This window comes from Lathyrus oleraceus, chromosome 1 (genome assembly GCF_024323335.1).
Source record: "Lathyrus oleraceus cultivar Zhongwan6 chromosome 1, CAAS_Psat_ZW6_1.0, whole genome shotgun sequence".
Taxonomy (NCBI): Eukaryota; Viridiplantae; Streptophyta; class Magnoliopsida; order Fabales; family Fabaceae; genus Lathyrus; species Lathyrus oleraceus.
The window spans coordinates 416,125,353-416,146,131 of record NC_066579.1 but is presented as its reverse complement, the minus strand read 5'-3'; the positions used below and the strand labels follow the sequence as shown (position 1 = coordinate 416,146,131).

Genomic DNA, 20,779 nt, shown 5'->3' with positions numbered 1-20,779 from the left:
CTTTTTTTCCTCAAAAATCAAATTTTCATGAAATTAGTAAAAAGGTTATAAAACTAAAATTAAAACTTAAACTACCAATTCTACATGAAAAATATAAAGCTAAATAACAACTAACTTACGTGTCTTCAAACTCCCCGCACTTAAACCTTTGATTTTTCTCAAGTAAATTGAAAGTATTTATAAAAAAACATACATCAAATAGGAGATTCCATAATATATTAGAAAATAGGATTAAATAGGGGAATTAAAAACTATTGTCTAACTAATTTAACAAAAGATAAAGCCCAACAATATCATTTTGGAAAACGCCTCTTAGTGAATGGACGCTCAACTCACATTTCTCTCACTGTTTCAAGTTTCTCGATTTTTCTTCTAGAAAACTTTTATACCATATGCTTGACAATGGATCATAATTCGAACTACATATGATGATACATATGAATGGTTATTTATAAAATATCAATTCTTGTATTTTACCATCACATTCTCTCTATGAACCGTACTAGACAACTTGAACAATTTTTATTCTTTTCATGAAGTTAGAGTTTTTTTTTTCCTTTTTTCCTTTTTATTTTGACATGTGTTTTAAGGTATTTTTTATTTTTCTCATTTTTTATGGACCTTTGAAGAATTTCTATTTTTCTTATTTTTTATTGCTCGTTTGTCTCGGCCTCATCCAAAGAAGTATCAAATGTTTTGTATAACAATCTTACAAAGAGCAAGAAAAGAATTATTTTAAGGCTTAAAATGGTCGGTTAGTGGAATAATTATTTAGAAATAACTCTGAAACCTTGAAAATATATTCTTATAGCGTATTTCCACTTTCACAAGCATCACACAAATAGAAATTAGTCTTGATATAAGTCTACAATCAAGTTCAGGAGGATTGGTTTTAAAGACAAATGTATACAAATATTATTATTTTTAAGTAATGTCTTTGTATGTTTAGACAAGAGTTGTGTTATATCTTTCGTTGCATTACGATTTGATTGGGTATGTTAGGTTTGAGTTTTTATGATTGACAACAATTTTGTTAAAACATGTATCACAATAAGATGTTGAGCAAGATGTCTTGATATGTTGATTATACATTTTTGTAAGTTTTGCTTTACTTCTTGGAAGACTTATTTTATTATGAGATCTCTGAAGATTCTCTGAATATTCATTTATATATCTGACTGTTCAAGAAGGTTTATTTTAGGAACTCTTGTTTCGTTTCCAGTTGTGCACATGTTTCATAAAAAGGGATGTTGAGACATTTTAGGAAACATGTGATCTTGTTCCCTATCTTATGTAGGAGATTCTGCAGACTTTGTGTAACAGTCCAGATTGGATCTATTGCAGTTTTTAGCCTAAGCTCACGCTTACCAAAGGCTATTTTAAGAGAACGTTACTAACCTAATTTAAAAAAGTGAGAGCTACGCTTGAGCATTGGAAAACTAGGGTTTTAGTGCTCTTTGTTACGTGTGAGCCAATCTTATATCTCGTTGATATTAGAGTTGGACTGTGTCTTTGTGTTGTAATTGTTAATCATTCATAAGCTTTTAAGTAAGAGTGGATTATATGTTTTAGAAGAGTATCTTCCATTATTTGATTAAAGTCATTATCACTGTGTGTGATTGAAGGGAAGTGAGAGGGGTTTCATATATAGGAGAGTCTTAGATAGAAATAGCACGAGTAGTGATTAGGTGCGAAGATTGTAAACATGAGGTTGTTTATAGAGGTCTTTAAACTAATACTATTATAATGAGTTTTTTTCCTGGCTTGGATGCCCCCAGATATAGGTGAAGTTTCACCGAACTGAGTTAACAATCATCTGTGTTATTTACTTTCAGCAGTGCATTTTAACATCCTTATCATTATTGTTGTGTGAAGTTATGATATTAGTGTCGTGACATTACATAAGACATTTGATATCTAAATACCAAAATTTCAATTGGTATCAGAGCAGACATCCTTCTTTATTTCTAGGTGACATCTGGGGAAGATACTTTCTGGGACCATGGACAAGGAAGGAGGATTTGTTAGTAGACCATCCATCTTAGATGACACCAACTATGATTATTGGAAGACACATATGGTGGCATTCCTAAAATCTATGGCTAACAAGACTTGGAAAACCGTCATCAAGGGTTGAGAACATCCTGTTGTGAAGGACAAAGATGGGAAGACCACTACTGACTTGAAGCCTAAAGAGGATCGATCTAAGGAAGAAGATGAATTGGCTCTTGGAAACTCCAAAACTTTGAATGCTTTATTCAATGGAGTTGACAAAAACATATTCAGGTTAATAAACACCTGTATTGTGGCCAAAGATGCATAAGAAATTCTCAGAACAACTCATGAAGGCACATCTAAAGTGAAGATGTCTAGAATTCAACTTCTCACTACCATATTTGAGAATCTAAAGATGAAAGATGATGAGAGTATTCATGATTTTCACATGAATGTTATTGAAATAACACATTCATCTAGTGCCTTGGAAGAGAAGATGTCAGAAGAAAATCTGGTTAGAAAAATCCTAAAGTCCCTACCTAAGAAATTTAACATGAAGGTCACGGTCACTGAAGAAGCACAAGACATCATCAACATGAGAGTAGATGAACTTGTTGGGTCACTCCAAACTTTTGAATTGGGTATTAATGACAGATCTTAAAAGAAGAACAAAAACATATCTTTTGTATCCAACATTGAAGATGAAGAGGACCAATGTGGCTTGGATACTGATGAAGGAATGACTAATGCTATTGTACTACTTGGGAGACAATTCAATAAGGTGCTGAAGAGAATGGACACGAAGTCAAGACCAAATGTCAAGAATAACTCATCTGACATCAGCAATAACAGTGATTTTCATAGTAGAATAAGAACAAAAGAGAAATCCAATCAAGGTAAAGGAATTCAATGTCATGGGTGTGAAGGATTTGGACACATTAGAGGAGAATAACCTACATATCTCAAGAAACAAAAAAAGGGATGTTTGTTTCTTGGTCTAATGATGATAACTCTGAAAGTGAACATGAGGACGAATTTGCTAAACATGTAATTGCTTTAACTGGAAGATATGATTCTTATGAAGATTCCTGTGATGAATAAGTATCTTATGATGAACTGTCTTCCTCTTATGAAGAACTGTGCATCATAAGTGAAGAAGTTTGTCAGCTGGGAGAAAAATAGAAGAAAATTATATCACAATTGCAGGCTGAAAAAGAAAAATATATGTCTACTATCTCTGGTCTTCAAGATGAGGTAACTCTGTTGACTTCTAAACTTGAGAACATGACAAAGTCTGTAAGAATGTTGAACAATGGTTCTGATGTGTTAGATGAAGTTCTTCAAGTTGGGAAAGTGGATGGAGACTTGAGAGGGATAGGTTTTAATTATCAATCTTTAAACAAACAAGGAGAAACCCATGTGACAAACTTTGTTCTTCCAAATAGGAATCCTGAGCCTATGATGTCTAATCATTTGTCTCAACATCGTGCCATACATCAGAATAACCAAACTAGAGGCAAGCTATTGCGCTGGAGATGTCATTACTGTGGAAAATTTGGTCATATAAAGCCCTTATGTTTCAAACTATATGGCTATCCAAGACGTCCAATGTAACGCCCCTAATTTATTTAATTGTTTTTATTTAATTATAGCATTTTATGAATAATTTGATAATTTATTTATGTGATATTGATTTGTTTTTGGGTGTTTTATGATGTTTTAGAGTATTCGAGGGTATTTTAATAATTTAATAATTATTAAAATATTTGGTTAAGAGCAGTAGATTTTATTTAATTATTTAAAATAACGATAATAATTATTTGAGATCTATAATAATAATTGTTTAATTATTTAAATATAGTGTGACACCTAATCAAATAAATATTTTATTTAAATATTAAAGGTGTGACACTTAATTGAATAATTATTTAATTTAAGATTTATTTTATTTTATTTATCAATTAAATAAATATTTTGTTTGGGATTAAATATTTGAGAATTAATCTTAACATGGTATTAAACATAATATATATAGTATCGTAAGAGAGTTAAAGTAAAAATTAAGGTTTGATGCATATCGCTAAACGACGCATCTAAGACTATTTTGGAAGCGATCATGCGGCAGCATTTGGAGAGGGAGGAACATCAAGACCTTGAAAGCTATATCGATAAGGTAAGGGGGAGATTTCTTACTATATGGTGAGTTTTAGGCAGCAGAATGATGAGGATTCCCTTACAGCGCCATGTTATTGTTATTTTCATCTCGGTTAAATGTATCGAATCAAAATACAAGTATTTTATTATACTGATTTGGTCTGACCATATGAGGTTTGACCCAACCCCTTTGGTCACATATTGTATGATTTTGTATGAATAATATATTTTATATTGAAATTTTGATTTTTGGGAGTCGATCGTTGTTACAATCTGTGCTCAAATGGGAGTCGATAGTTGTTACGATCTTTATCCTTTTTGATCGTTCTGTTAACGGTAATCCCTTTTTCATAAAAAAATAACTTAATCGATAATTTTTTATGTAAAAACTCTAAAATTAATCTCTTGGGGAAAATCATAACTTTTGGGAGTTTGTCATTGAGAATTGTATGCGGTAAGAATTCGACATTGGGAGGCGGAAACTTGGAAAATCTGAGATAGGAGGGCTAACTGCACGTATCGAAGGAGAAGTGGCGCTTCAGAACGGTTCAGCAGAATTTTGCGCAAATTTGGTGTCCGATGTCAGAATAGTTCGTATTATATCTTTTCGGAAAGGGAATCGTCCCAGGAATCAAATTAACTACTAAGCAATGAGTATTCATTTTTAAAAGCCGTTTAAGCTCGTTTAAGTTTTGAAAACATTGTTCTACTAGTTTTTGAAATTTTAGCAATTTATGTTTTATTTTATTTATTTATTTATTTATTTTGTTTATGATTGAAAAACCATAAGACTCATTAGAGTTTTATTTGTTTTATGTATTTAAATATCTTTGTCAATGCCATAAGAATTAACCTTTTGATTATAATAAATTTCAAAGCTTTGTTTAATCTTTCTGGTGAATAATAATAATTTTTATAAATAAAGCTAAAACTAACAAAATCTTTGTTCTTAGTTGAAATTGTGATAAAATAGCCCAAAAATAATTAAATACATCTTTTATAAAATATTATAAAAATATTGGTATATTTAACTCACTTTTAGGAATATAATTAACTAAATAATTTTGGGTGTAAGAAAAATGAATATATTGTTTAATAAACAAAACTTTAGGTGATTTGAATTTGGGTGACCCTTATTGGATAATTTGTGGTTCGTGAATTGAACCTATTTTGGTGATATCCTTTGGGATAATTTTGGGGTTTATGAGTATTATTATACATGATTTTGGGGAATTATGATGTTTGTCCATGAAATGCATATTCGTGATTCATATTACAATGCCTTCATGTATTTTGGAGTTTAGGTGGGAGTTCGGACCATTTTGGTGGTCTCAGATCCATTGGTGGGGATCGTTGGTCTTGGTGGAAAAGACCAGGGGCGAGTCTCAGATCCGTTTGTGGGGATCGTTGGTCTTGGTGGATTATAGCATTCCATTTTGTTATGATGTGTGTTTGTGATTGTAATTCATATATATATATATATATATATATGAATTTAATTGATATACACTGACAGTGTAAAGATTTTTTACACTGTCAGTTAATCACAACCATTGATTTATTTAAAATGTTTGACTTTTATTTTAATCACTTAAAAAGTAATACAAACGGATGATTGTGATGCATTGACAGTGTAAAATTTTTTACACACACACACACACACACACATATATATATATATATATATATATATATATATATATATATATTATATATATATATATATATATATATATATATATATATATATATATATATATATATATTTATAAGATTATTGTGTTTCTTTAATGTCATTCTGTTGCTGAAATCACACCGTTACTATATGTAAGTATATTCTCACCCCTTTCTTGTTTGCTTGGTTTTGTGGTGTGCTTTGCACAGGTGATTAGCAGGACTGAGGTTCGTTGTTGCAGTGAGATGGCTATTGCTTCTCAACAGACTTTTATCTTCCGTATATTCTAGTTTTCGAAAAAGAATGCTCTGATCTGTAACACTGGGGATAAGGGCGTTCGTTTGCATTACTTTGATTTGTTTGTAACCAACTATTATGAGATTTTGTTTATGATGTATTAATCCAGTTTTATTCAGACATGTTTTATGGTGTTTAAAAATAAATTTCCGTTGTGCAACATCTGTTGTTTTATGATTTATGAAGTATTTATGATGGAGTAACATCCTTTTCTTGTTATTTTTATTTAAAATCTATTATCCAGGGTTTAGGGTGTTACATCCAACACAACCTAGGGCTAATCAATTGGTGATTAAAATTAGAAGGGAATGGATACCCAAGCCTGTTATCACTAGTCTTATAGCTCACATCTCTCTTAGAGCTTCAGCTAGAGAAGACTAGTACTTTGATAGTGGATGTTCTAGACATCTGACAGGACTCAAGAAGTTCTTGGTGGACATCAATCTTACTCCACCAGTTATGTCACTTTCGGTGGGACTAAAGGTGAAATTAAAGGAGCTGTAAGACTAGCTTGTACATGACTCTCTAGTCTTGATAATGTTCTGCTTGTAAAAGGTATGACTGGTAATCTGATTAGTATCAGTCAATTATATGATCAAGGTCTTAAAGTTAATTTCACTAAGTCTAAATGTTCAGTCACTAATGAGAAGAATGAAGTTCTGATTAGGGGAGTCAGGTCTAAGGACAATTGTTACTTATGGACACCTCAAGATTTTAAGTGTTCTTCCACATGTTTATTGTCCAAGGAAGATGAAGTCAAACTGTGGCACCAAAAACTTGGACATTTGCATCTGAAAGGCATGAAGAAGATTGTGTCTAAAGAAGCTATCAGAGGTATTCCTAAGCTCAAGATTGAGGAAGGAAAAATATGTGGTGAGTGTCAAATTGGAAAGCAGACCAAGATGTCACACCAGAACATCCAACATCTAACTACTTTAAAGATTTTGGAACTTCTTCATATAGATTTAATGGGAACCTATGCAAGTTGAGAGCCTTGGTGGGAAAAGGTATGCCTATGTTGTTGATGATGATTTTTCAAGATTCACTTGGGTGAATTTCATTAAGGAAAAATCAGATGTCTTTGGGGTTTTCAAAGATTTGTGTCAAAGGCTTCAAAGAGAGAAAGAAAGTGGAATTGTCAGGATTAGAAGTGACCATGGCAAGGAATTTGAAAATAGAAAATATGTTGAATTTTGCTCTTTTGAAGGTATTGGCCATGAGTTCTCTTCTCCCATCACCTCTCATCAAAATGGAGTTATTGAGCGCAAGAATATGACTCTATAAGAATCAACTAGAGTCATGCTTCATGCTAAACATCTATTTGACCATTTTCGGGCTGAAGCAATGAATATTGGTTGCTATATTCATAATAGGGTCACTCTGAGAACTGGTACTTCAGCTACTCTCTATGAATTATGGAAAGGGAGGAAGCCTATTGTTAAATACTTTCATGTTTTTGGAAGTAAATGTTACATTTTGGCTGATCGTAAACAAAGAATAAAGAGGGATCCCAAGAGTGATGAAGAAATATTTCTGGGCTACTCTACAAACATCAGAGCCTACATAGTATTTAATTCCAGAACTAAAGTCACGATAAAATATATTAATGTTGTGATTGATGATTCAATCATAGAAAAGTAAATTGATGTTGAAGAAGATGTTGGAACATCATCTCAAATGAATGATGCTCCATAAGAGGTAGCAGTCATTGAGTCAAATACTGAGTTTGTAGATACTGAATCAGAGGTCAATCAAGCCAATAAAGGTCCTTCTATCAGAATCCATAAAGATCACCCCAATGAGCTAATTATAGGGAATCTTAATGAAGGAATAACCACTAGATCAAGAGAGGTTGTATCCAATTCTCTCTTTGTCTCTAAGTTTGAACCCAAGAATGTGAAGGAGTCTTTAATTGATGAATTTTGGATCAATGTTATGCAAGAAGAGCTAGGTCAGTTCAAGAGGAATGACGTATGGGATTTGGTTCCTATGACTGAAGGAACAAATGTCATTGGTACAATATGGGTCTATAAGAATAAATCTGATGAAAAGGGAGTTGTCATCAGAAATAAGGTCAGACTTGTGGCTCAAGGATACACTGAAATTGAAGAAATAGATTTTGATGAGACATTTTCTCCAGTTGCTCGTCTTGAATCCATAAGTCTGTTGTTAGGAGTGAGGTGTATACTAAAGTTCAAACTATTTGAGATGGATGTGAAAAGTGCCTTTTTGAATGGATACTTAAATGAAGAGGTGTATGTTGAACAACCCAAAGGGTTCTTAGATCCTACTTTTCCAGATCATGTGTTCAAACTGAAGAAAGCTCTTTATGGGCTAAAACAGGCTCCTGGGACTTGGTATGAAAGGCTGGTAGAGTTTCTTGTCAATAACGGCTACAAGAAAGGAGGAATAGGCAAGACCCTGTTTGTTAAGGATAAGGATGGCAAACTCATGATTACTCAGATATATATGGATGACATTGTGTTTGGTGGAATGTCAAGTGAGACGGTTCAACATTTTGACAAGAAGATGCAATTTGAATTTGAGATGAGTCTTGTTGGTGAATTAACCTATTTTCTTGGCCTTCAAGTGAAGAAGATGGATGATTATCTCTTCATCTCTCAAAGTAAGTATGCCAAGAATATATTGAAGAAGTTTGGTATGGAGAATTCTAGCCACAAGATGACACCTGTACCTACTCATTTGAAGTTATCTAAAGATGAAAAAGGTGTTAATGTGGATTAAAGTCTGTACAAGAGCATGATTGGTAGCTTGTTTATCCTTACAACTAGCAGACCTGACATCACATTTACCGTAGGTGTTTGTGCAACATATCAAGTTGAGCCCAAAATGAGTCACATCAATCAAGTGAAGAGGATTCTAAAGTATATCAATGGTACAAGTGACTATGGTATGCTATACTCTCATGGATCTAATTCCATACTTGTAGGGTATTGTGATGCAGATTGGGAAGGTAGTGATGATGATAAGAAAAGCACTTCAAGAGGTTGCTTCTTCTTAGGGAAAGATATTATATCTTGGTTTAGAAAGAAGAAAAATTGTATGTCCATATCCACTGTTGAGGTTGAGTATATTGCAGCAGGAAGCAACTGTTCTCAGTTGATTTGGATGAAGCAGATGTTAAAAGAATATAACATCAAACAAGATGTCATGACATTATATTGTGACAACATGAGTGCTATCAATATCTCCAAAAAACCTATTCAACACAGCAGGACAAAGCAGATTGACATCCATCATCACTTTATCAAGGATCTTTTTGAAGACAAGGTTGTTACCCTTGAGCATGTGGCCACTGAGAAGCAATTGGCTGATATTTTCACTAAGAAATTGGACATAAATAAATTTGAAAAACTAAGGGGTGAACTTGGAATTTGAATTTTTGAGGAATTATAGCAATTATTGTTATTTAAGTGTGCAATAAAAACTTTCTCTTCCCTCCATGCATTGGTGCACGCTACTCAAAGAAAATCATTTCAAAGTTTCCTCATTTGTTTTCAAACACACTATCTACTTATTTCCATCTACTCTGCCATTTCAGTTCACGTTATTCTCAGAAATTTACTCTTCTTTATGCTTACCTATTTCCATCTAAAAATCATTTTCCAAGCTATTTTCAAGATGTCGAAACAATCTACTTCAACACCCATAAGCGTCTCTAAGGATAACTCAACTTCACCCCCCATGAAAGCTAGGGTTGCTTCCTCTACTGCAATGGTGTCCCCCTCCAAGATGGTTCCTTGATCTGTCCTTGTTCAAAAGAAGGAAAGAACTCCATCTGCAAAGAAGGCTAAGGAAACTGCTGTGACTAAGTCTCCCAAACCATCTGTTGTTGTCAAGAAGGATCATCTATGACAAGTCTTTATTTTGAACCCATTCCACCTGATAATGTTGAATCTAACGTTAATACTTTTGATAAAAAGTCTATTAGGTCAAAACCTATTAGTAGAGCGGAACCCTCTGGTTCATCTGCTTCAGAAAAGGTAAAGCCTAATGTGAGTGAGGCTGAAAAAGTTTCCATTGATAAAAGTATCTGCAGGTTAGTGTTTACTATTCTTAAGGAAGCTAGGTATGGTGATGTGTCGGATGTTACAACATCCTTGGCCCAACCCGAGCATCCAACTAAAACCATGCCTGAAAACCCTATTGGTGGTTGTGATAATGACTCCATCTCAAATGAGTCTGATAAAGATGTGTCTATTGATAACCATGTGTCTATGACTATTGGGAGAAGCAGGATGTGTCTGGTGAGGAGGAAAGCCCTGGTAGAAGGAAAGAAAAATCCACGATCATTGTGAATGTTGATGAGTTGGACTCAGACGAAGAACCAATTGCTAAGAATCTAGCCCCTAGCATTGCCAAGAGGCTCAATAATAGAAGAGGCGAGGTTGTGATGAATGAAGGCACGCCCTCTAAGACTGCCAAGAAGAAAGCTGTTGTTGGTCCCACCAAAAGCTGAAGCAAAGTTGTGGCTCCTACTAGGAAGAGGGAGGAGATCTCATCTAGTGAATCTGATTATGATGTTGAACATAATGTTTAGGACATCACCCCTTAGAAGAAAGAAGTGGTGAGAAAGATACCTGTGAATGTTCCTGAGGCGCTTTTAGATAATATCTCATTCCACTCTATCGATAATATGGAGAGATGGAAATTTGTTTACCAGAGAAGGCTTGACCTGGAAAGGGAACTTAGACAAGACGCACTTGAGTGCAAGGAAGTTATGAAACTCATTGAACATGCAGGTTTGATGAGAAATGTTACGGGCTTTAGAAAATGCTATGAGGTGTTGGTGAAGGAATTTATTGTAAACATCCCTGCTGACTGTGATGACAATAAAAGCAAGTAATTTTTAGAAAAAACATTGTGAGAGGAAAATGTGTAGAATTTTCACCTAATGTGATTAATAGGTACATGGGCCGATGTGAAGATGAACAGCCTGAGATAGAGGTGACTGACAACCAGGTTTGCAAAGAAATTACTGCAAAACATGTTGTGCAATGGCCTAGAAAAGGAAAGCTGTCAGCTGGAAAGTTAAGTGTAAAGTATGCCATCTTTCACAGGATTGGTGCTGCTAATTGGGTTCCCACAAATCATACATCAACCATTGCCACTGGGTTGGGTAAGTTCATCTATGTAGTTGGTACTGTTGAAAGAGTATATCTTTGGCAAATATTTTTGTATCGTATCCACAAAGATTAGGTGATATTACCGCCGTTCGATAATTCAAATGTTTTAAGTTTAGAAAGTAACAGGTTTGTTTTGTTTGGAAAAATATCTTGTTAATCAATTTTAACATAAACTAGTAAGTGGTTTTAGACAAATATAAAAGCTTGGCAAGATTGGAGTTCACTATTTCAAATATCTATGATTCACTATGATAAATAATTAGATTCAAGATTATTGATGATGTTCAAATATCCTCTCAAAGTCATTTATGTCTAAATGATATCGTGATAGTTACTATATTGATCCTTAGACGATCTCTCCACCTAACTATCAATATAGTAACCTTGAATGTTCAATATCAATGAATAGTAATGGATAAATCTATCTCTACAACTTATTCACTACTTGAAAATCTGTTTTATGTCTAAACTCAAGTAATCTCTCTCGACAACTACTCAAATCTGGTTTTCAAAGTAAAGCAAAAACAGTTCCAATACATCAACAATCTTTATCTCATATATAAATCAAAGTGAATACATAGATAGATGAGAATAGCTACTACCTCCAATCTTGACAAAAAGGGAGTTTAGCTCCTCATCACCATTGTTATCAAACAGAAGGATTTAGAAGAAAAACTCTGGTTTTCTCTATTACAAAAGTTCTACAGCCCAATGTGTGAATCAATGGAATAATGCCTCAATACCCTAGGTTAAACTATTTTGTCTCTACCAAAAAGGTTGACATTTCCCCATTTGGACATTGTCATCAGCAGCAGAAAAGCACTTTCCAGGCAGACATCAAAATGGCAATTACTTTTTCTGCACAGCAGCACATTTGACCCTTGGTCAGCTTGCTGGATTCGCAGCCTTCGCGGCGCGAAGGGAGTTCGCGGCGCGAACTGTAGCTTTCCCAGCTTCCTTGTTTGGCAAGCTTCCTCCAAAATGCCATGTTGAAACCAAGGTCTTGCTTATCCAAAATTCTACACAACTAACAAAAAATGTGAAATAACTATTCAAAACAAAATAAATTAAACCTAATTGCATTTATACAAATTAATGAAGATAAAAGTGTGTAATTACATCAAAACTTGGTAAAAGGGACCAATAAAAAGGTATAAAAAGTAGTACAAATTGGTCCCTAACAACTCTCCCCAACTTAGCATTTTGTTTGTCCCTAAACAAAAGTTTCCACCCTCACAACCAAGATCATGACACAAAAGATTTAAACAAGCATTTATCAAGGACATTCAAATGGTTCAAAAGTGTTTGGCCTCTTCTCAATTCACCTCACTCAATTCTAGACAAACATGAATAAGGGAAATGGTAAAGTGCAAAAATCATTCCAAGTATCTCAAAGCTATACATGTCAAAATTGAATCAAACTTACGCACACATCAATGTTGATGAATAACATGAAGGGTTACTTTCACTCATCCAAGCAGTTAAATCAACAACAAATCGAATCATGCGGCTATCACAACAAGTACCAAATCATGTGAAAAATGAGAATCAAGAGGTCTTTCAAAGGTTGTAATTTGGCTTAGGTTGCAAGAAAGGATATGATTAAGAGAATTCAAAAAGGTTGCCTATCCTAAGGGAGCATTCCCAAAGATTCAACTCTACCAATTTCCTTTTCCTTGGTTCCTATCTTTTCTTTTCAAATCCACACAACCATGAGCATATAATTTTTTTTATTTTTTTTTTATTTTTTATTTTTTTATTTTTTTATGCTCTATGGTTTCAAGGGTGATTTCTTTTTCTTGTTTCTTTTCATATTCTTACCCTTCCAAAGAAACTCACTATTCCAAGTTCCCTATCAACTCTTCACTTTACTCTCCCTAACTTTAGATTCCACAACCGATTTATTCAATAATGCTCCCTACTTAAGAATAAGCAAAAGGCAAAATTTTTTGCAAACAACTCGGTTTGAGGTTTCAACTGATATGAAAGAAATTAGGATTCATTTATTCCACAATTTTCAATTGATTTTACAATGATCAATCAAATGAATCCTAACAAGCTCAAAGGGGGTTAACTAAGGATTACTCCTCACAAGGTTCGTTGATTTAAGCTTTTTGGTCAAGTGGTTTTTCTCACAAAAATTGCCTCTATCATTTTCAAAATTTTCACACAAAATAGATTGATGCATGATTTAGCATGATAAGAATGAGTTAAAATAATGCTCGGTTTCCCGCTTTTTAGTGTACAATGGAAAGTTTCCTCACAAATGGTTAAGTCCTATTTTGATTCAAAACTGACATATACTTCAATGAATTTATGAAATGGAATTTGCACACAACATCAACCTACTCATGTTAAGTCTAGAAAGCGATAAAGTGTACCTTGAAATTGCCGACACTAATTCTTATCATCACCACTCGAAGTATCCTATGCTTCTTTCTTTGCGAACAACTCTTGGTTGCTTTAGGCTTGACTTAAGCGTAAGAACAATTAACTAGAGCTGTTGGTAAACCAATTTGATTAAAAACACACTTAAATTTCACAAAGTACTCATGCAATTATAAAAAGACTAAAGAAAAATTAAAGTGCTAAGATAAAGTCACGGTGAACTAGAGCCACCAAAAAGTGCATTACAAAATTCCCAAAACAAAAACAGAATTAGTCAAACGAAATTCAAACAAACAACTCTCTTCAAAACTCCACAAATTCAATTCTCTTCCTCTTCATCACCACCTACACCTCCGAGAACATCTTCCATCTCCTCATTTGGGTCAGCACTACCTCCTGCACCCCCCATAAAATTTGGCCTGCCCACAGGCCAATTAGCATAAGCTGCATAGTCAGCTTGCGATGGAAAAGTACGGGCCTCTGGTGCCAGAAACGTGTTCTGGAACTGCTGCTGCATGGCATCAAAAAGAAATGACTGAGACCTCCTGGAGGCCTCAAAGTTCTCACAGCAGTAGTTGGCAAAAGCCATCTGATCAAAACCTGGGGTACTCTGAGGTTGAGGTTGAGAACGGGACCTGGCTCGGGACCGAGAGGAAGAAGTACCAGATGCATCAGTCTTCTCATTCGGGTTCTGCAGAAACCTGTTCAAATAAGCGTCACTGATCACACTGGTGATCGAGTAGTGCACTTCCTCAGGAATGTGAACATTGGCCCTACGGCACAATCCCATGATGAGTCCTGGATAAGCTAGCACACCAGCTTTGCCCCCGAAATTTGTTCCACTTAACACAATCTTTCTCATCTCGCATGAAATGAGGGCTGCAACATCCACCGTCTTCCCGATCATGATGCAGTACAAGAGACACCCGACATCCATAGGAATTGTGGTGGTGTGGCTTCTTGGTCTGATATTGGTTAACAGTAGCACCAAAAAAGCTCTAGCTTCCAAATTGAAATTTTCCCTCTTCCACAATTTCGGGTGCCCTTGGTCATTCACTTCAAACGATTTTCCTCTGAGACAAAGGGTGGCATTGACTGCTTCTAGGTTCCACCTGTCAGCTGCCACCATGGTATTGTACTCACAACTCTCCCCCTCTCCAAGAGTTAAGGGGTGACCTAGATAAGAATTAATGTCATTCCTTCCAAATGACACAATCTTTCCCCTTACCCTGGACTGGTGAATGAAGGTCGTACCTTCCTCACGATGCATCGCATTCGCGTAGAATTCTCGGACAAGGTCGTAGTTGATTGCGGCTTCCGGCTCACACAACTTCATCCATTTTCTTTGCTCGAAAACCTTAACCACTCTGTGATACACTCCAGTTGGAGCCAGGCGGATAAACCTTTCCGGTAGAATAGTCCTCTTGACAAGACTCTCAAAGCGTGCTTCGTGCTCCTCACTGATGAACCTTCGGGTAGCACGGGCCTGAGGAGGTGCCGTGGTCTTAGTTCTCTTAGACATCTGCAATCAAAACCAGCACAACCACAAAACAAACATTACAGCATTAGTCAATAATCAAAAAGAAAATGGCTGCTGGAATTCACAGTTCGCGGCGCGAAGGGAGGTTCGCGGCGCGAACCCTGCGATTTCAGGAAATCCCCAATTGCTTTCTAGGGTTTCACCAAAGAGGGATTTAACATACCCAAACAGTCAAACTGCATAACCCTAGCCTAATCCTATTCTATTTCACACAAGCATAGCAATTCCAAAAGCATTCACAGAAAAATACATCTCTAACCAACCCTAAATTGAAAAACCCCAAAAAGGGATTGGAAAAGAGGAAATGAAGATTACATACCTTTAGAATCTCTACACTTGCAAAAAGAAGAAGATTGGAAGAGTGAAATACTGAAAAATGTTGAGAAATGGTGGAATTTGGGGGTTGGGATGAAAGCGCGGCAAAAGGGTTTGAAAAGAGGAAGTTTGAAATGAAACTGAATTGACCTAAACAGTATTTAAATGAATTCTGTCACGCAAAGTTCGCGGCGCGAACAGGGGGTCGCGGCGCGAACTGCAGAAAACAGAACCAATTAAAATTTTTTTCATTCAGTTCGCGGCGCGAACAGGGGGTCGCGGCGCGAACTGCAAAAAACAGAAAGCACTCAAATTTATTCAATCAGTTCGCGGCGCGAACAGGAGGTCGCGGCGCGAACTTCAAAAAACAGAACTTCAAAAAATTTTTTTTAAAACTTCAATCAGAGCTAAGAATCACACAACAGAGAAATTTAAATTGCACACAAACAACGTTGGGTTGCCTCCCAACCAGCGCTTTGTTTAACGTCGTTAAGAGCTCGACGGTACCTCAATTAGCTTGATCCAGATAAGGAAAGGACACACACATCACGGGTTATGTCACCGCTATGATAGACCTTCAGTCTTTGCCCATTGACAGTCCAGCTTTCTTGCGACTTTGGGTCCTCTATCACAATGGCACCATAATTCCGTACTTCCTTGACAACGAACGGTCCTGACCCTTTTGGCTTCAGCTTACCCGGTAATAACTTGAACCTTGATTTGAAAAGCAGTACCATTTGTCCGACATGAAACTCCTTGCGACGGGCCTTTCCATCATGGTATTTTTCTTCAATTGCATCATTTCGGAATGAATCATGTTTGTCATGTGGATGCTTCATAGCTTTAAAAAGATTAAAGGTCACCTCTTCGTCTTGCACTCTCACCTTCATTAGTCCATCATCTACGTCAATCATCATCCGAGCTGTTTTCATAAAAGGTCTTCCAAGAATTAGGGGCACATCACGGTCCTCATCCATCTCCACTATTACGAAATCTACCGGAAACAAGAATTTGTCCACCTTCACTAACATGTCTTTAGCAATTCCGTATGGTAAAGTGGTAGACTTGTCGGCTAGTTGTAAAGTCATTCTCGTCGATTTAATCTCAACATTCCCTAATCTTTTAACAATGGAGAGAGGGATTAAATTTATACTAGAGCCCAAGTCAATCAAACCATTTCCAGTGTATGTGCTTCCAATGGTCACCGGTAGAACAACCCGGCCCGGATCGGACTCCTTCCTTGGGAGAGTCTTTTGGATGATAGCACTACACCGTGCATCAAGCAGTATGGTCTCGTCTTCCACGTGTCTCCTTTTCTTTGTAAGAATGTCCTTCATGAACTTGGCATACCGTGGCATTTGTTCTAATGCATCAGCAAATGGAATATTGATTTGAAGCTGCTTGAAGATGTCCATAAACCGTGCATAGTGTCTAGCGTTATCCTTCTTTGATGGTGCGTGCGGATATGGTAGATGTTGAACTGGAATGACATTCACTCCTTTGTCTCCTTTTTTCTTATTTCTTGGTTCGATTTCCTTATTCATTTCCGCTTCACACCGCTGCTCTTCCATCAGTTGTTGGTTCTGCTGTTTTCGCGGCGCGAAGGGAGATCGCGGCGCGAACTGAGCAGTTTCTACCACTTTCGTCTTCCCACAAGCCACATCCTCATTTTCCAGCACAGCATCCATATCATTCTCAACTGTAATTTCCTCACCTTTTTTACTTGTCAACTCTCTACCGCTTCTAGTAAAAATTGCTTTGCAATGCTCCTTTGGATTAGTTTGAGTATTAGCGGAGAAAGAAGATCCTGCAGTTTGTTCCGACAGCTGTTTCGCAAGTTGACCTATTTGATTTTCCAAATTCTTGATTGCTGCTTCATTACTCTTCTGATTTGCCATAGAAGCTTGCATGAATTGTTGAAGAGTGTCTTCTAGCTTGGAATTTCCTCCTTGCGACTGCTGACCTTGAGAGTTTGGTTGTTGGTAAGGGCTTTGCTGTTGATAATTCTGATTGTTGAACCTTGACGGTTGGTACCCTTGATTGTTTCTTGGTTGATAGCCTTGATTGTTAGGCTGTTGTCTTTGATATCCCTGGTTTTGGTTGTTCACATAACTGACTTCTTCTTGAGGTGGAGGACAAAAACCAGTAGGATGATCCCCTTGACACAACTCACAACATGCGACTTGATGCTGAACTTGAAAACCTTGAATCTCTTTTATTTGCTGTGGAAGCTTGGCCATTTGTTGAGTAAGAAGCTCCACTTGCTGAGAGAGTAGCTTATTCTGTGCAAGGATGGCATCATTGGTATTCAACTCCAAAACTCCGGGCTTACGTTGTGAAGGGCTACGATCATGTTGACCTTGATGATCATTACGGGCCATCCGTTCAATAATGACTTTAGCTTCCTCCGCAGTTTTTGATATAAGCGAACCACCCGCGGTGGCGTCCAGAAGTGTCTTATGGGTTGATTGGAGACCATTCAAAAAGATGTGGATTTGAGTAAGCTCATCAAAACCATGTCCCTTACACTTCCTCAACATTGATTTGAATCTCTCCCAAGCTTCATTTAGAGATTCGTTTCCTCCTTGAGTAAATACAGCTATAGCCGTCTTGGCTTCCATGAATCGGGATTGAGGGAAGTATCTTTCTAAGAACTTTTCTTCTAATAGATTCCAATCCGTCATCACTCTTGATTCTTGATCAAGGTACCACTCCTTTGCTTTTCCCACTAATGAGTGTGGGAACATCCTCTTGAATAACGTCTCTTCACCCGCCTCGTCTATTCCCGTAGAACCCGCAATCTCATAGAATTTGATGAGATGGGTATACGGATCTTCGTGATCCATTCCGGTGAATGGAGTTGCATAGAGAAGTTGGAGGATTCCGGTCTTCATCTCCGTATTTCTTCCTCCACGGGCAAATTGAGCATTCCTTCTTGGACTATTAGCGGACATTTCAGTACGATTATCCTCCGCCATGTTTCCTTCACAAGCTTCTACAACCACTTCTTCGATTGGAACAAGTGCGGAAGTAGATGCTTCTTCTCTCCGGTTCCTCTCTTCGGCTAGTTTCCTTCTTCTTCGTGTTTTGCTATTGAGCTTCCGAAGTGTTCTTTCAATTTCAGGATCGAATTGAAGTTGCTCCTCGGTTACTTTTCCTCGCATGCACTAGAATCTACAAAACTAACAAACCAAGTGAAACAAAAGAGGAATAACAGTAAATGTAACAAAACTTAAAAACAAAGAATTATTGCAATGCTTGTAATATCGACACCAATCCCCGGCAACGGCGCCAATTTGTTGAAAGAGTATATCTTTGGCAAATATTTTTGTATCGTATCCACAGAGATTAGGTGATATTACCGCCGTTCGATAATTCAAATGTTTTAAGTTTAGAAAGTAACAGGTTTGTTTTGTTTGGAAAAATATCTTGTTAATCAATTTTAACATAAACTAGTAAGTGGTTTTAGACAAATATAAAAGCTTGGCAAGATTGGAGTTCACTATTTCAAATATCTATGATTCACTATGATAAATAATTAGATTCAAGATTATTGATGATGTTCAAATATCCTCTCAAAGTCATTTATGTCTAAATGATATCGTGATAGTTACTATATTGATCCTTAGACGATCTCTCCACCTAACTATCAATATAGTAACCTTGAATGTTCAATATCAATGAATAGTAATGGATAAATCTATCTCTACAACTTATTCACTACTTGAAAATCTGTTTTATGTCTAAACTCAAGTAATCTCTCTCGACAACTACTCAAATCTGGTTTTCAAAGTAAAGCAAAAACAGTTCCAATACATCAACAATCTTTATCTCATATATAAATCAAAGTGAATACATAGATAGATGAGAATAGCTACTACCTCCAATCTTGACAAAAAGGGAGTTTAGCTCCTCATCACCATTGTTATCAAACAGAAGGATTTAGAAGAAAAACTCTGGTTTTCTCTATTACAAAAGTTCTACAGCCCAATGTGTGAATCAATGGAATAATGCCTCAATACCCTAGGTTAAACTATTTTGTCTCTACCAAAAAGGTTGACATTTCCCCATTTGGACATTGTCATCAGCAGCAGAAAAGCACTTTCCAGGCAGACATCAAAATGGCAATTACTTTTTCTGCACAGCAGCACATTTGACCCTTGGTCAGCTTGCTGGATTCGCAGCCTTCGCGGCGCGAAGGGAGTTCGCGGCGCGAACTGTAGCTTTCCCAGCTTCCTTGTTTGGCAAGCTTCCTCCAAAATGCCATGTTGAAACCAAGGTCTTGCTTATCCAAAATTCTACACAACTAACAAAAAATGTGAAATAACTATTCAAAACAAAATAAATTAAACCTAATTGCATTTATACAAATTAATGAAGATAAAAGTGTGTAATTACATCAAAACTTGGTAAAAGGGACCAATAAAAAGGTATAAAAAGTAGTACAAATTGGTCCCTAACAGGTACCAAGACCAACTTTGATTTTGGAGATTATGTTTTTGAACAAACATTGAATCATGCTGGTACTTATGCAGTGAAGATGCCCATTGCATTTCCTTCACTTATATGTGGAATCATTCTCAGTCAACACCCAGACATCCTAAATAGTGCTAATGCTGAGAGGGAATCTCCTCTTTCTCTTCACTGCAGGTTGTTTGGAGGGACACATGTCCCAGATATTATCTTGAAATATGACAAAGTATATGCCAATTCAACATCCAAGGCTGGTATGATTGCTGAATTAAAGGACACCTGCAAAGCATTGGATGATACTATCAAGACCCGCACTGAAAGGAAGATAAGGCTTGAAAGACTGATCAAATCTTTAGCTGAAGAGAGTCCTGATGAGAATATGGTTGGTGATGTTGAATAAGGAGATGAGGAAGAAGAGGATGTTGTTATTGATGCTACCTCTGTAAATGAATTAGGTGCTTCTGTTGACATCTGAGATGTTTGTTTTTTCTATTTGATTTTTTTTGCCCTTTGCCTTGAATATTACACATTTGTGTGGCATGGTTTGTACCTATAAATCACATGTTCTACTACTTCTTTGTTCTATGTCTGTTTGGTTTGTCATATTATGGATAAAAAGGGGGAGTAGATAGTGTAGAGTTGGGCTCTTGAATGTTTGTTTTTTATGTTTTGATGCCTTGTATGCTCTGTGTGAAGGTTGTTGCTTTGAGGGGGAGTATGTTTCTTGTGTGATAGGGGGAGTAGTTTCTATGTTGTTGATCATGAAATTCAGGGGGAGTTTGATATGGTTGTGCT

General features: G+C 36.3%; 1 pseudogene; it reads left to right on the top strand.

Annotated features, from left to right (window-relative positions):
- The first annotated feature begins 9,993 nt into the window (after positions 1-9,993).
- On the top strand, positions 9,994-20,384 carry LOC127112837 (uncharacterized; annotated as a pseudogene).
- Positions 20,385-20,779: the final 395 nt, after the last annotated feature.